Source organism: Salmo trutta, chromosome 15 (assembly GCF_901001165.1).
Source record: "Salmo trutta chromosome 15, fSalTru1.1, whole genome shotgun sequence".
In the NCBI taxonomy this organism is placed as follows: Eukaryota; Metazoa; Chordata; class Actinopteri; order Salmoniformes; family Salmonidae; genus Salmo; species Salmo trutta.
The window spans coordinates 23,983,105-24,000,871 of NC_042971.1; the positions used below are offsets into that span (position 1 = coordinate 23,983,105).

The 17,767-nt window shown below is 40.7% G+C and overlaps 1 protein-coding gene across 1 annotated transcript in view; it reads left to right on the top strand.

Annotated features, from left to right (window-relative positions):
• LOC115148673 (opioid-binding protein/cell adhesion molecule) overlaps window positions 1-17,767 on the top strand; it is a 565,009-nt gene that overhangs the window by 1,401 nt on the left and 545,841 nt on the right. The window lies entirely within an intron of this gene.

The window sequence follows — 17,767 nt, forward strand, 5'->3', positions numbered from 1 at the left end:
GCTGTGCCTCGTTGTCTAGGAGGCTGAGCAGGCTTGTGTTTTCCTCCCCTCTACCCCCTCCCTCTTCCCCCTCCTCTCCCTTGAGCCTCTCTGTGTGGCTCCGAGGCAGATCTGGCCGAGCGTTGCCAGGATGCAGCACATATTCCTGTGGCGCTCCGGCCAAGATCCTCGCAGGTCCTGTCTATTGTGTCCCCCAGTCCTTCCACCAGCCTGCCTCAGCCAAAGGCGAGAATTATTGGTGGTTAAATCGAAATTTGGAGCAACAGCTGTTGTTCGATTTCCAACCGAGAGTGCGGGGGGTGGGGGGGGTGATAAGCATTGTGAGGGTGTTAAGCTTCCCATGTGAAAAGACATGAAGATCATTGCTGATGAGTAGAGTGTCCTTTTCTTTTAACAAGGCTACTTAATAGAGATACCCTCCCCTGGCAAAATATGCTGTTTTAGTGCGCCCTCCCTGTGGAAAGTTTACATTTGTAAATTTTAGCAGACGCTTTTATCCAGAGCGACTTAGGGTTAAGTGCCTTGCTCAAGGGCACATCTACCAATTTTTCACATAGTTGGCTAAGGGTTTTGAACCAGCGGCCTTTCAGTCACTGTTGCAACGCTCTTTCAGTCACTGTTCCAACACTCTTATCCACTATAGGCTACCTGCCGCCCTGTCAGTCTATGCCCACTGTGCCCATCTCTTTGTACACAATGCACATAATACCTTATAATCAAATCAAATCAAATTTATTTATAGAGCCCTTCGTATATCAGCTGAAATCTCAAAGTGCTGTACAGAAACCCAGCCTAAAACCCCAAACATCAAGCAATGCATGTGAAAGAAGCACGGTGGCTAGGAAAAACTCCCTAGGAAAAACTCCCTAGAAAGGCCAAAAACCTAGGAAGAAACCTAGAGAGGAACCAGGCTATGAGGGGTGGCCAGTCCTCTTCTGGCTGTGCCGGGTCGATATTATAACAGAACCTGGTCAAGATGTTAAAATGTTCATAAATGACCAGCATGGTCAAATAATAATAATCATTGTAGTTGTCGAGAGTGCAACAAGCACGTCCGGTGAACAGGTCAGGGTTCCGTAGCCGCAGGCAGAACAGTTGAAACTGGAGCAGCAGCATGGCCAGGTGGACTGGGGACAGCAAGGAGTCATCATGCCAGGTAGTCCCGAGGCATGGTCCTAGGGCTCAGGTCCTCCGAGAGAAAGAAAGAAAGAGAGAAAGAGAGAATTAGAGAGAGCATATTTAAATTCACACAGGACACCGGATGAGACAAGAGAATACTCCAGATGTAACAGACTGACCCTAGCCCCCCGGCACATAAACTACTGCAGCATAAATACTGGAGGCTGAGACAGGAGGGATCAGAAGACACTGTGGCCCCATCCGATGATACCCCCGGACAGCGCCAAACAGGCAGGATATAGTGCTTATAGTGCTTTTGAAAAATGAATCAATGAGCATAACACACAGATGGAACACTATTACTAGCCAAATCTGACCAATCTGCATAGAAAAGTGATGTTTAAAATTTGACGAGAAAGAGGAACATGACCAATTCACATTGAAAAGTGAGGACATAATACTGTAGAACCCCAGAAATGACCTATTATTTTCCTTTGCTTTAAGTTGTGCAAATTTGTTGCAAGAAAGTGCCATCTTATTGGGTTCGCCCTCATTTTTCCAAAGTGACACTTCCCCTGTGCTTCCCAGCACAATATGTTATTAAGCAAATTAGGTGCATTAGGTGCAGATGAGGATCGTGAATAATTTACACCGGTTACTACCCAGATGTGAAATTGCCACTTTGCCCGTTTCATCAAAATAACAACAGGGCTTGCTCATTTCCTGAAGGCGCAAATTATAAGTGAGAGGTTTTTAGAGGTCATAGTTATATTAGTGGCACATTTGTCACTGTTGTTTGGGACAATTTATTGTCGCAGCATTACAGTATTATAGCACAATATTTCAACACTCATACATGTTTGTAACTTGTTGATGTGCTTGTGCTCTGAAGACACTTCTTTGTCATTTCAATCCAATCATATATAAAACTGTCTATTGAAACACCATCAGGTGTGCATCAGAGGTGGTCTGTAAACCCGATTGCATGATGAGCAACCTTGTCTGAGACCTGACTTGTGTTAGCTCCCCGAGTGAATGTCTAAGCTTTAGCTCAGGGGACTAACACAGTCTTGTGGCACGCAGGAGACAAACCTTGGTTGGTCACATATAGAATCTGATAATTATCAGGAAAAATATTCACAATGCTTAAGCCTACCCTTTGGCATGACATTGACAATGCTATTGACTGCCATAAAAGTATACTCACTATTCAAATGGGATGTCGATATTTTATCAGTAAATAGCTAAGAAATATGATGCGAAAAGATTCCAAAGATTTGCTTCTTGCAGCTTTTCCAAACCAAAGACATTTAATGAATTAACATAAACTCTTCACCTCAAATCCATATTAATTTAACGTGTGCACAAATTGCATTCTAAAGCCATTAAATGTGTCTTCGCGGGAATATCAATGTGCTGAATTAGCCCCGTCCTCGTTGCAATTGGCTCTCTGCTTCCTTGAAAGAAAAAAACGCTGCACTGTCATTATGCCACATTATTATTATTATTATTATTAGTGTTATTGTTATTATTTTTTTGACAATTTGTTTTTTATTGTTTTTCCACAGTGCCCCACAAACAACACAAAACAAAGACAAAACTACCACTGCACAACACATTCCCCAAGGTGATCAACATATGGTTTCCAAATTTTGGGGTTTTTGTTTAACTTTATAATATACACTGAACAGAGACTTAAACGCAACATGTAAAGTGTTGGTCCCATGTTTCATGTGCTGAAATAATAGATCCCAGAAATGTTCCATATGCACAAAAAGCTTATTTCGATCACATTTTGTGCACAAATGTACAGTATATACATCCCTGTTAATGAGCATTTCTCCTTTGCCAAGATTCTCCATCCATTCTATTTATTTATCTAGGCAAGTCAGTTAAGAACAAATTCTTATTTTCAATGACGGCCTAGAAACAGTGGGTTAACTGCCTTATTCAGGGGCAGAACAACAGATATTAGCTTGTCAGCTCGGGGATTTGATTTTGCAACCTTTCGGTTACAAGTCTAATGCTCTAACCACTAGGCTACCTGCTGCCCCATTTGGCAGGTGTGGCATATCAAGAAGCTGATTAAACAGCATGATCATTACACAGGCGCACCTTGTGCTGGCCATGATAAAAGGCCACTCTAAAATGTGCAGTTTTGTCACACAACACAATGCCACAGCTGTCTCAAGTTTTGAGGGTGTGTGCAATTGGCATGCTGACTGCAAGAATGTCTACCAGAGCTATTGCCAGAGAATTTAATGTTCATTTCTCTACAATAAGCCACCTCCAGCGTCATTTTAAAGAATTTGGCAGTACTTCCAACCGGCTTCACAACCGTGCATGGCGTCTGGCGAGTGGTTTGCTGATGTCAACATGCCCCATGATGGCGGTGGGGTTATGGTATGGGCCGCAGCGAAGAAGGTGGAAAGCTCCTCAGCGTACACATCACTGACGGCAAACTGAAAAACAGCTTCTATCTTAAGGCCGTCAGACTGTTAAATAGCCATCACTAGCCGGCTTCCAGCCGATTATGCGATTATGTTAGGACAGCGCCTAGCCACAAGAAACCATACAGACATTTTCCAGCCAAGGAGAGGACTCACAAAAGTCAGAAACAGCGATTAAATGTGGCTCAGTTGGTAGAGCATGGTGTTTGCAATGCCAGGGTTGTGGGTTCGATTCCCACGGGGGACCAGTACGGAGAAAAAATGTAAAAAATGTAATTAATCACTTACCTTTGATGATCTTCGTCTAATGGCACTCCCAGGACTCCATGTTACACAATAAATGTTTGTGTTGTTCGATAATGTCCCTTTTTATGTCCAAAAACCTCCATTTTGTTGGTGCGTTTAGTTCAGTAATCCAAAGGCACAAAGCGCGCTCTCAACATCCAGACGAAAAGTCAAAAAAGTACAATAAAAGTTCGTAGAAAAATGTCAAACGATGTTTAAAATCAAGCCTCAGGTTGTTTTTGTCATAAATAATCAATAATGTTTCAACCGGACAAAAGCTTCATCAATAGAAAAGGAGAAACAAGAAAGGCGCACTCCCGATCACGCGTTGGACTCATGTCTGGAAATTTCCACTGTCGACTCATTGAAAGTGCTGTATCTCCCTCATTTTTCGGAGTAAAAGCCTGAAACAATGCCTAAAGAGTGGCCGCATATAGAAGAAGCCATAGAGATCATGAATTGGGTCCTAAGTCTTTGTATGGTGGATATGCTTTCAATGGAAAAACAGCCTTTCAAAATAATAGTACTTCCTGGATGGATTTTCCTCAGGTTTTCGCCTGTGATATCAGTTCTGTTATACTCACAGACATTATTTCAACAGTTTTGGAAACCTTAGAGTGTTTTCTATCCAAATATACTAATTATTTGCATATCCTAGCTTCTGGGCCTGAGTAGCAGGAAGTTTAATTTGGGCACGCTTTTCATCCAAAATTCCGAATGCTGCCCCCACCCTAGTATTCCACTCCAACATTGCTCAATCTAATATTTATATTTCTTAATTCCATTCTTTAATTTTTAGATTTGTGTGTATTGTTGTGAATCATTTTTATATACTACCCCACTGTTAGATACTACGGCACTTTTGGAGCTAGGAACACAAGCATGTCACTACACCCGCAATAACATCTACTAAATATGTGTATGTGACCAATACAATTTTATTTTATTTTAAGGACTTAAACGTACCTTGGTTAATCCAAATCTTTTTTGTAATTGATTGAATAACAGTAGAGATCCTTCATAGTACACATGTTCAAAATTCATGATGGCACTTTGGAACCAAGACTTAAAGGTGTTGTCAACACTGCTGGTAAGGCAGGGTTATTCCAAATAGGGGTATCTGGCGATATCGATTCTCTCCACCTCATAGATTTATGTAAATTTTCCCAAATACGGATGGAATTGAGAATCATTGGATGGTCTGTTTTTTTCTTCAACACGTTGGACCCAAAGTAGTGAAAATATTTGCGATCATAAGGTAAAACATGTATGGCTTCGATATTCCTCCATGCACAAGGATAGTCTGCTGTCCATTGTTTAAGTGAACGCAGTTGTGCAGCCCAGTAATACATCTTTACATGAGGTAGTTCAAGACTTTCAGCTTTATAGGGTAAGTCTAAAACTGTCCATTTGACTCTTTAGATCTTTCCATTCCAAATAAAGTTGGAGAGCAGGCCGTTTATTTATTCAAACAGTTGGTTGGAATTTAAACAGGCAGGGCCTGGAATAAATACATCAACCTTGGTAGTATATTAATTTTGATTATTTTGACCCTACTTAACATAGAAATAGGAAAAGGTCTCCATCTCTGAACATCAGATGCAATTTGATCTAAAAGGAAAATGATAGATTTTATATGCCTCTTCCAGAATGCATGGTATCAGTGCACCCAGATATTTCACATGTCTTTGTCCATTTCCACTTAATTAAATTGACTTTCTAAACTTGAGAAGTCATAATTAGAAATGGGAATTATTTTAGTTCTCCCAATTCACTTTGAATCCTGATACCGAACCATATTTGTCCAACAGTAGTCAAATAAATGACAGAGAATGTTCTTGTTCAGATAAATAAAGTAAAATGACATCTGCATACAATGATATCACATGTTGATCACCAATCTCTATGCCCCAGATTGAGACATGAGTTATAATGATTGACGCTAGGGATTCTGGCATAGGAAATAAATAACTAGGCATAGAGCATCCCTGTTTTGTCCCTCTTGATAATTTAAATGATTCAGAGATCTGTCCAGTTGTTCGTATAGATGTTTCAGGGATTTATACAATAGCTCAATCCAGGAAAGAAATACAACACCAAAACCAAACTTTTTTTAAGGCAGCCACCAAATATGCCCATTCCACCCTATCAAATGTTTTTTTAGCATCTATTGATACTGCCACTTTTGGAAAGTTTGAGTTCTTAGCATGATGAATTATTTGGAAAAACGGCTGAAGTTGATTGAAGACATCCTCTTCCGTATAAACCCTGTTTGATCTGAGTAAATTTACTTTTGTATTACTGTTTCTATACAAAAAGCCAATACCATAGCAATGAATTTGTAATCCACATTCAAGAGGAATAATGGTTGGAAGGATACTGGTTGGAATGGATCCTTATCTTTCTTTTAAAGTAGGGTGATTGTAGCCAAACATAGTGACTGGGGAAGTACATTTTTCTGTCAAGCTGCTATGAGCATAAGTAATATAGGCTTTAGCAATTTGGGATGAAAGTGTCTATACAATTCCACTGGGAATCCATCAGTACCAGGAGATTTCCCATTTTGTAAATTATTGATGGCCTCCAACAATTCACCTGGGGTTTCTATCAATATACATTTTCTCTTGTTCACTTATTGGTATTATTATTAAGGAAATTGTCTATATCCTCCTTTGAACTTCTGTTTTTTGGATTGATACAGTTTGTGATAAAATGTTTTATTAAAGACTGAGTTGATTTCAGAAGGATCCATTGTTATGCTACCATCTTGGATTTGAATGCTATGGATGGTACGTTCCTCTTCCTCTTTTTTAATTTGCTAATAAATTAAAGGTGAACTTACACCTTGTTAAACGTATTGTTGCTTTGATTCCATGGCAGCAATCTCTGCAGATCAGGTGTTTATTTTGTTATATTCAAGCTTCAAAGTATCAACTGTTGAAGTGTGCTAGCATTTCTATCTAACTGTGTTTTCTTTCTAAGTTGTGAATTTTCTGTTGTAGTATTTTTAATTCGTTATGGGTCTTCTTTTTCTTTTGTGAAGAGCAAGTCATCATACAACCTCTCATATGTGCTTTGAGACCTTCGCAGACAACAGTTGGGCATACTAAATGATCAACATTTATTTCCAAAAGCATCCCGGAGTCGCCTCTAAACTGTTGACATTGGGACTGGTGTTTTGCAGGTACTATTTAATGAAGCTGCCAGTTGAGGACTTGTGAGGCGTCTGTTTCTCAAACTAGACACTCTAATGTACTTGTCCTCTGGCTCAGTTGTGCACCGGGGCCTCCCACTCCTCTTTCTATTCTAGTTAGAGCCAGTTTGCGCTGTTCTGTGAAGGGAGTAGTGCACAGCGTTGTATGAAATCTTCAGTTTCTTGGCAATTTCTTGCATGGAATAGCCTTCATTTCTCAGAACAGGAATAGACTGACGAGTTTCAGAAGAAAGTTATTTTTGAGCCTATAATCGAACCCACAAATGCTGATGCTCCAGATACTCAACCAGTCTAAGAAGATCAGTTTTATTGCTTAGGGAATCATCACAACAGTTTTCAGCTGTGCTAACATATTTGCAAAAGGGTTTTCTAATGATCAATTAGCCTTTTAAAATGATAAACTTGGATTAGCTAGCACAACATGCCATTGGAACACAGGAGTGATGGTTGCTGATAAGGGGCTCTGTACGGCTTTGTAGATATTCCATAAAAAATCTGCCGTTTTCAGCTAGAATAGTTATTTACAACACTAACAATGTCTACACTGTATTTCTAATCAATTTGATGTTATTTTAATGGACAAAAATGTGCTTTGATTTCAAAAACAAGGAAATGTCTAAATGACCCCAAACTTTTGAATGGTAGTGTAAGTATTCAGATCCTTTACTCAGTACTTTGTTGAAGCGCCGATTACAGCCTCGAGTTTTCTTGGGTATGACGCTACAACCTTGGCACACCTGTATTTGGGGAGTTTCTCCCGTTTTTCTCTGCAGATCCTCTCAAGCTCTTTCAGATTGAATGGCGAGAGTCACTGCACAGCTATTTTCAGGTCTCTCCAGGGATGTTCGATCGGGTTCAAGTCCGGGCTCTCGCTGGTTCACTCAAGGACATTCAGAGACTTGTCCTGAAGCCACTCCTGCGTTGTCTTGGCTGTGTGCTTAGGGTTGTTGTCCTGTTGGAAGGTGAACCTTCGCCCCAGTCTGAGGTCCTGAGCACTGGAGCAGGTTTTCATCAAGGAGCACTCTGTACTTTGCTCCGTTCATCTTTACCTCGATCCTGACAGGTCTCCCAGTCCCTGCCGCTGTAAAACATCTCCACACTATGATGAAACTATCATCATGCTTCACGGTAGGGATGGTGCCTGATTTCCTCCAGACGTGACACTTGGCATTCAGGCCAAAGAGTTCAATCTTGGTTTCATCAGATCAGATAATCTTGTTTCTCATGGTCTGAGAGTCCTTTAGGTGCCTTTTGGCAAACTCCAAGCAGGCTGTCATGTGCCTTTTACTGAGGAGTCGCTTCCGTCTGGCCACTCTACCATAAAGGCCTGATTGGTGGAGTGCTACAGAAATGGTTGTCCTTCAATTGTAATTTACCACAGGTGGACTCCGATCAAGTTATAGCTCAGAGTCATATCTCCAAGTTATAGCTCCAATCAAGTTATAGTCTGGCTCAGAGCCTGGGGAACATGAGCCGTGTGTGTGTGTGTGTGTGTGTGTGTGTGTGTGTGTGTGTGCCTGAGTCACCAGCACTCTCTACCCCGTCGACTCCAACACCCTGCAGATTGCTGAGGTGGACAGGGGCAAATACTGGCGCAACCCCTTCAACAGCCTCGTTAGCCCACGGCAACTGGAGGAGTTTATTGTCATGGGTACTGACGTCATCAGGAACCAGAAGCTGGGGGCGGGAGCAGGCATAAGGTCCAGTAAGCACAGCCTGGCTGAGGTGTGAGTGCCGAAGATCTCAGAGATGGACACGGCTCAGCAGTACCACTGTCGCAACCACCTGGGCCACCTGCTCAACATGACTTTTCCAATTCCGATGTTACTGACAAGTTTCTGAAGATATTACTGACGTGGTGCTGATCAAGGAGAGCTACAACTGCAGCAAGAGGGTGAATGGCAACTATATTGTAGTAGCTACTATATTGTAATCACTACATCCTATGGATTTGGATACTGCTTTAAAACCTGTTGGGGCTAGGGGGCAGTATTTGCACGGCCGGATAAAAAACGTACCCGATTTAATCTGGTTACTACTCCGGTCCAGTAACTAAAATATGCATATAATTAGTATATTTGGATAGAAAACACTCTAAAGTTTCTAAAACTGTTTGAATGGTGTCTGTGAGTATAACAGAACTCATATGGCAGGCAAAAACCTGAGAAGATTCCATGCAGGAAGTGGAAATCTGATTTGTGGAATCACCTTCAACAATTTGCCTATGAAACACCCCGTGAGTTAGGATTCATTTAGCACTTCCTAAGGCTTCCACTAGATGTCAACAGTCTTTACAAAGTGGTTTGAGTCTTCTCCGGTAAAAACTGACCGAACGAGAGGCCTGGAAAGTTGTTCATAGGGGGAGGGCCATTACTATTATGACGCGGGCGCCCGTGGGTACCCTTTCATTCCGAAACGTTTAGTAAGACAATGCAATCGTCCGCCTTGAATATTATTGAAGCTCTGATTGAAAAAGGCCCTAAAGATTTATGTTATACAACATTTGACATGTTTGAACGAACGTAAATATATATTTTTTGCACATTCGTGACGACAAGTCCCGCGCGCCTCGTACATTATGAGTAGCCTTCGGAACGCGCTAACAAGAAGGAGCTATTGGGACATAAATTATTAACTTTTTCGAACAAAACTACATTTGTTGTGGACCTGGGATGCCTGGAAGTGCCTTCTGATGAAGATAATCAAAGGTAAGGGAATATTTACAATACTATATTTGATTTTAGATGGTTCCAAGATGGCGCTAACCTGTATCGCCTAGCCTATTTTTCTGAGCATAGCACCTCGTTTATTGCAAAGTGTGATTTCCCAGTAAAGTTATTTTTAAATCTGGCAATGCGGTTGCATTCACGAGATGTTAATCTATAATTCTTTGAATGACAATATTAAATTTTAACAATGTTTTCGAATAGTAATTTTGTAAATTGTAGCGCTGCTTCACCGGAAGCATTTGAGGGACAATATTTTCTGAACGTCACGCGCCGATGTAAAATGCTGTTTATGCTGTTTATATATAAATATGAACTTTATCGAACAAAAAATGCATGTATTGTGTAACATGATGTCCTAGGAGTGTCATCTGATGAAGATTGTCAAAGGTTAGTGCTGCATTTAGCTGTGTTTTGGGTATTTGTGATGCATGCTAGTTGCTTTGAAAATGGCAGTGTGATTATTTTTGGCAGGGTACTCTCCTAACATAATCTAATGTTTTGCTTTTGCTGTAAAGCCTTTTTGAAATCGGACAACATGGTTCAATTCAGGAGAGGTGTATCTATAAAATGGTGTAAAATAGTCATATGTTTGAGAAATTGAAGTTATAGCATTTATGAGGTATTTGTATTTCGCGCGACGCGATTCCACTGGCTGTTGACTAGGCCAGGTTCTCAGACAGGTTAAAGCAACTTTCTGCAGCTTTAGTAAAGATGCGATCAATACATGTTGATGATTTCATTCCTGTGCTGTTTGTAACTAAACCCTAGTACAGTGGCTTGTGAAAGTATTCACCCCCTTGGAATTTTACTATTTTGTTGCCTTACAAACTGGAATTAAAATTCATTTTTGGGGGGTTTGTATCATTTGATTTACACAACATGCCTACCACTTTGAAGATGCAAAATATTTTTTATTGTGAAACAAAGAAGAAATAAGACCAAAAAACTGAAAACTTGAGCGTGCATAACTATTCACCCCCCAAAGTCAATACTTTGTAGAGCCACCTTTTGCAGCAATTACAGCTGAAAGTCTCTCGGGGTTTGTCTCTATAAGCTTGGCACATCTAGCCACTGGAATTTTTGCCCATTCTTCAAAGAAAAACTGATCCAGCTCCTTCAAGTTGGATGGGTTCCGCTGGTATACATCAATCTTTAAGTCATACCACAGATTCTCAATTGGATTGAGGTCTGGGCTTTGATTAGGCCATTCCAAGACATTTCATTGTTTCCCTTTAAACCACTCAAGTGTTGCTTTAGCAGTATGCTTAGGGTCATTGTCTTGCTGGAAGGTGAACCTCTGTCCCAGTCTCAAAGCTCTGGAAGCAAAAATGAAAGTAGAAACCACCAGTGACTCGATCAATAATAAAGTGGTCAGATGAATCAGATGCTAAGCTACAGCACGGTATGACGACCGTGGGGACGCGGTATGACGACCGTGTCTCCAAGCCATAAGACTGCTAAATAAGCCTGCTGAATAACTAATCAAATGGACAGGTACAGTAAGCTACCTGCATTGACCCTTTTTTGCACTAACTCTCTTGCACTGACTCTATGCACACACACTGGACTCTACCCACACATACTTACACTGACACCCCAACACACACACATGAACATGCACACACTACATATGCCCACACACACATAACATGCATACTGTCGACACACACTCACACACATGCTTTCACACTCACCACATACTGTCTCTTATCTATCCTGTTGCCTAGTCACTTTACCGCTACCTATATATACTGTACATACAGTGGTTCTTCTTGTAAAAGTTGCGTCATACTGCAGCAAATGAAAAACGAAACCCTCAGGGTTTCCATTAGGAAAATGTGGTGCTGTACAACCTGACGGTCGGGAGTAGGCTACAGTACTAAGAGCATAACATTTCCACACCCTAATTGTAGTCTAACCAATACCCAAACGGACCTTTATTTAGCAAAGCAAGTCAGTTAAGAACAAATTCTATGTACAATGATGGTCTACACCAGCCAAACCTGGATGACGCTGGGCCAATTGTGCGCTGCCCTAAGGGACTTACAATCACGGCCAACCTAACTAAGGATTACATTTGACAATACAATTCTCCCCCTACCCCCCTTCTCGGAAAGAGTCTATTGTCCTGCTAATATCCTGTAATGGCGCTTGTTCCTCGCCCTCTTCAATTCATCATTCTCCGCCTGACTCTCTGCCAATGACGAGTGACTCTACGCCAATACCGCCTGGCTCTGGACCAATGCATCAGCTGTCGCCCGTATCTCTGCCCACAGATAATGTTTCTCTTTCGGATGTTAAGGGTGGAGTTTGGGGCGGGGTGAGGAGTACTGGAAAAGTGGGACTTTCAGGTTACAATAGGCCATATGTATACAGCAGATCGCCGATTGTCCTCACTTTAATTATGCTGTAACAACATACTATAGCACCATGACCAGGATCCTCATTTCATTTAAGTGAGCAGACTAGGGCTTTCAGGATGAATGGGGAAATCTACTGGAGACATTTCAAAAATACTGGTAGACTTGGGGATTTTGGTCACGGACAGTGCTATTCACAAACACTATCATCAGATGCCTGTGTTACGCCAAACGCAAAAGCCTGGGAAAATGAACAGGTACAGTAAGCTACAATACTGTAAAGTAAGCCTAATAATGCAAAACAATAATGCTTACATAAATCGACTGTTGGTATTTACTGTATGCTGCACATTTTTACGTTGTATTCCATTTCCAGCAAGACTATTCAAGCGATCGACTCACTAATGGATGAAGATGCGCTCTGCGAAGGCCATCAAAATTGCTACAGAAAAAAGGAAGAAGATCAAGCATACTGAGTCCCAAGCATCCCCTCAAACTCCATGTATGGGGGGAACATTTTCGCCAGGGACCAGGCCCATATTTGATTTTTTTATAGTAAGTTTAGCTATTTACAAAGAAAAATGTACATAAAATATTGAAATTTTTTATTTATGTAACTAGGCAAGTCAGTTAACCTGTTATGTTACCAGAAACTAGAATATGCATATAATTATTAGCTTTGGATAGAAAACACTCCAAAGTTTCTAAAACTGTTTGAATGGTGTCTGTGAGTATAACAGAACTCATTTGGCAGGCCAAAACCTGAGAAGATTCTGTACAGGAAGTACCCCGTCTGACCATTTCTTGGCCTTCTTGATCATCTCTATCCAAAACAAGGGATCTCTGCTGTTACGTGACACTTCCTACGGCTCCCATGGGCTCTCAGAAGGCGGCAAATTTTTTACGGTAAATTTTTTGTCACGAAACGCGTCGGGCGCGTAACCCTTCGTCACCCTTGGATAGTGTCTTGAACGCACGAACAAAACGCCGCTATTTGGATATAACTATGGATTATTTTGAACCAAACCAACATTTGTTATTGAAGTAGCAGTCCTGGGAGTGCATTCTGACGAAGAACAGGAAAGGTAATCAAACTTTTCTAATAGTAAATCGGAGTTTGGTGAGGGTCAAACTTGGTGGGTGTCAAAATAGCTAGCCTGTGATGGCGTGCTATCTACTCAGAATATTGCAAAATGTGTTTTCACCGAAAAGCTATTTTAAAATCAGACATAGCGAGTGCATAAAGGAGTTCTGTATCTAGAATTCTTAAAATAATTGTTATGTTTTTTGTGAACGTTTATCGTGAGTAATTTAGTAAATTCACCGGAAGTGTTCGGTGGGAATGCTAGTTCTGAACGTCACATGCTAATGTAAAAAGCTGGTTTTTGATATAAATATGAACTTGATTGAACAAAACATGCATGTATTGTATAACATAATGTCCTAGGCGTGTCATCTGATGAAGATCATCAAAGGTTAGTGCTGCATTTAGCTGTGGTTTTGTTTTTTGTGACATTATATGCTAGCTTGAAAAATGGGTGTCTGATTATTTCTGGCTGGGTACTCTGCTGACATAATCTAATGTTTTGCTTTCGCTGTAAAGCCTTTTTGAAATCGGACAGTGTGGTTAGATAAAGGAGAGTCTTGTCTTTAAAATGGTGTAAAATAGTCATATGTTTGAAAAATGGAAGTTTTTGTATTTTTGAGGAATTTGTAATTCGCGCCAAGCCTATCATTGGATATTGGAGTAGGTGTTCTGCTAGCGGAACGTCTAGATGTAAGAGGTTAAGAACAAATTCTTATTTACAATGCCGGCCTATCCCGGCAAAACCCAGATGACAGTGGGCCAATTGTGTGCCGCCCTATGTATGTGATACAGCCTGGATTCAAACCAGGGACTATAGAGATGCCTCTTGCACTGAGATGCAGTGCCTTAGACCACTGCGCCACTCAGGAGCCATAACCAACATGACCAATATATATATATATTTTTTTTTTCAGGACATTAACCTTGTGTGTTCTCTTGTTTTCTACTGTTCTGTAGTTTCGACCCAATGATTCGTCTGACAAACAAAGACATTTGCGTCCTGCAGGCCCAGGCATGGATCAAAGCTGGCGAGAGTATTTGTTTCATTATTTTATTTAAGAAAGCATAAAGATGTTGATGAAGAAGCCACATTTTCCTTGGGATCCATCCTCGTTGGTATTCTGTAGAACCATGCATTTTTTCAGTGCGGCCCGTTGTCCAGCCCTTTGTCCACTGATGGTTGTCGGCATGGTTGTACGCTCTTCAAAAACGCATTTACGTTTTTAGTACACAATTATCGATTGTGTTACACAGTATGCCTACACATTGATAGGCAATATACATTTTTTTTAAAGAAAATGCACTGAAAACAAAATACCTTTAATTTTGGTGATCCTCTCAGCTTCGGCTCATAATGGGTGGATGGTTGGCTTATTTTGTATTCCAATGTATTGAATGAATGTATTAATTACAGTCATTTATCATTCTCATTCTCGGACTGGAAACGTTGATTGCAGAGTTCACGATCTCATTTTCAAGTCCTTGTTAAAAAATAATGATATTTTTTAGATGATTTTCTTTTCAAATAATCGAAAGTGAGTGATTGTAATCTGAATAAAGGCCTAAATAATATTTATTAAGGCCAAAATATTTATTTCTGTTTCTAGAGGGAGAGAAACTAAAAGCTCACCATGCCTATTTTTTGGACAAGGACTTCCTGGCCGGCCAAACTCTCCCCTAACCCAGATGATGCTGGGACAATTGTGCATCGCCTCATGGGTCTCCCAGTTGCGGCCGGCTCGGGTATCGAACCAGCATCTGAAGCAATGCAGTTTCCACTGTAACGCAGTGTCTTACACCGCTGCGCCACTCGGGAGGTCCCATCCACAAAGTTTTTAATGCTGATCAATTGCCTTGCACAAAGTATCAAAATACAGAGAGGTGTTTGCAAAAGTCTATTGTCCTGCTAATAGCCATAATGTCGCTGTACAACAAGACCGGTCAGGAGTAGGCTACAATACGAGCAAAATAATCCTAACATTTCCACACCCTAATTGTAGTCTTACCAATACACAAATGGAGATTCAGTGAAAATTTTAAAAATCTTGTTGATTTATCAAGACCAGTCCCCTTGTCTCAAAGCACCTCTGTCTTGACCTCTGAATTCTGTCTTTTCCCACTTCCATTAATTTTGAAAGAGTACTTTCCAGTAATCAACAATTTGTTTACCTTCATTAGCCTACTTTGTTCCAATATTTCTGTCATTCAGTGATATTTATTCCCATCGTAATTCGGTATGGATCCATATGTAAAATGAAATGCGCAAGAGATGGTGGTAATATTTTTCCTTTTAGAGACTATAATACATGTTGTCCAGGTCAGGATAACCAAAACATTTCTTTATTAAAGACTATCAGAAAGAATGTTGGTACTTATTTATTTTGATCCAAAGCCATGAATACATGAATTACTCAGCTTTATGTAGGTGCCGAGGCTATATGACTGCGCCATAAACTTGATTATTTAGCAGACATCACTTGCATATATTCAGTCAACACATATTACACTGCCGTTCAAAAGTTTGGGGTCACTTAGAAATGTCCTTGTTTTTTCAAAGAAAAGCACATTCTTTGTCCATTAAAATAACATCAAATTGATCAGAAATACTGTGTAGACATTGTTAATGTTGTAAATGACTATTGTAGCTGGAAACGGATGATTTTTAATGGAGTATCTACACAGGCATACAGAGGCCTGTTATCAGCAACCATCACAGAGAATAGGTCAAAGCAAAATGGTGGATGCCTATATTGAGCAATTGTTATAATCTGTCCAGGTGTTTCAGTATAGATGAAAGGGAGGAGATGAGGGGAGGAAGCCACTTTCGAGATGGCCCCATATGTCTCCTCAGTCCTCATCCACCCTGATAGTTGGGCGTCTTCACTCAATACTTTTCTCTGTCAGCCGAACATCCCAACCAGTGGGAAAAGTGCCTTTTTTGCATTTGGATCTGTCCTAGTGAAGCGGAACTGTAGCGGTGGCCGTTATCGTGGACCAGATGGCAGAGTTAGCCATTTGCTAGCACATGGTCAGTGCAGTTAATCCCTATATGTCTGTGATTGCTGGGAGCCTGCCCGGGGCTGGTCCGTTTGGGTGCAGGGAATGGGATAGGGCCAATATTTCAATTAGTGCTATCACTGATTGTGCTGGAAATCTCTTGGCAAAGGCTTTGGCATTGGCAGTCTGCGAGAGTGTCATTAGGAGGCTTTTGAGTAGTGTTTGGATGTTGTGAGATGATGACACAAACCACGTTTCCATCTAGCCATTTCATGCGGATGAATTATCTGAAGCATGAAAAAAGTCACGACTGGGCTGATGGAAACATGAAATTCCGATACAAGATTATAAAGGCCGACAGACAATTAGTTTGTATGACATGGTGGGACCTTTTTCTGTCGGTAAAATTATTTATGCGAGAAAGGGAAGGTCTTATTCTGGTGACATGATGATTGATGCTTGGAATCGTTTGACAAATACAAATAATATTTCTCTTATCCATAATAATCTCATAATGTAGGTAGCCTACCTGCCTGTATCTACGAACTGTTGGCTAGAGCGCATATGCCCAGACCTGAGTGGGCACATTTGCTTTATAATGCAACAGTTTCTATGACAAAACAATAAATAGAGTTGAAAATGCGATGGAAACCCATTTAATTTAACATTCGGTACAATGTGAATGTAAATACATTTTACGGCAAAGGTAATTTTTTTTGTGCACTACGTCATCACGCACAGCCTTTTATCCGCAAAAATGTATATTGTTTGATGCAGATTTAAAAATATTAGCATTAAACTCTGTTGAAATTTGGATGGAAACCTACAGTTGAAGTTGGAAGTTTACATACACCTTAGCCAAAAACATTTAAACTCAGTTTTTCACAATTTCTGACATTTAATCCTAGTAAAAATTTCGTTTTAGGCCAGTTAGGATCACCAGTTTATTTTAAGAATGTGAAATGTCAGAATAATAGTAGAGAGAATGATTTATTTCAGCTTTTATTTCTTTCATCACATTCCCAGTGGGTCAGAAGTTTACATACACTCAATTAGCATTTGGTAGCATTGCCTTTAAATTGTTTAACTTGGGTCAAATGTTTCGGGAAGCTTCCCACAATAAGTTGGGTGAATTTTGGCCCATTCCTCCTGACAGAGCTGGTGTAACTGAGTCAGGTTTGTAGGCCTCCTTGCTCGCACGCGCTTTTTCAGTTCTGCCCACAAATTTTCTGTAGGATTGAGGTCAGGGCTTTGTGATGGCCACGCCAATACCTTGACTTTGTTGTCCTTAAGCCATTTACCGCAACTTTGGAAGTATGCTTGGGGTCATTGTCCATTTGGAAGACCCATTTGCGACCAAGCTTTAACTTCCTGACTGATGTCTTGAGATGTTGCTTCAATATATGCACATAATTTTCCTGCCTCATGATGCCATCTATTTTGTGAAGTGCACCAGTCCCTCCTGCAGCAAAGCACCCCCACAACATGATGCTGCCACACCTGTGCCTCACGGTTGGGATGGTGTT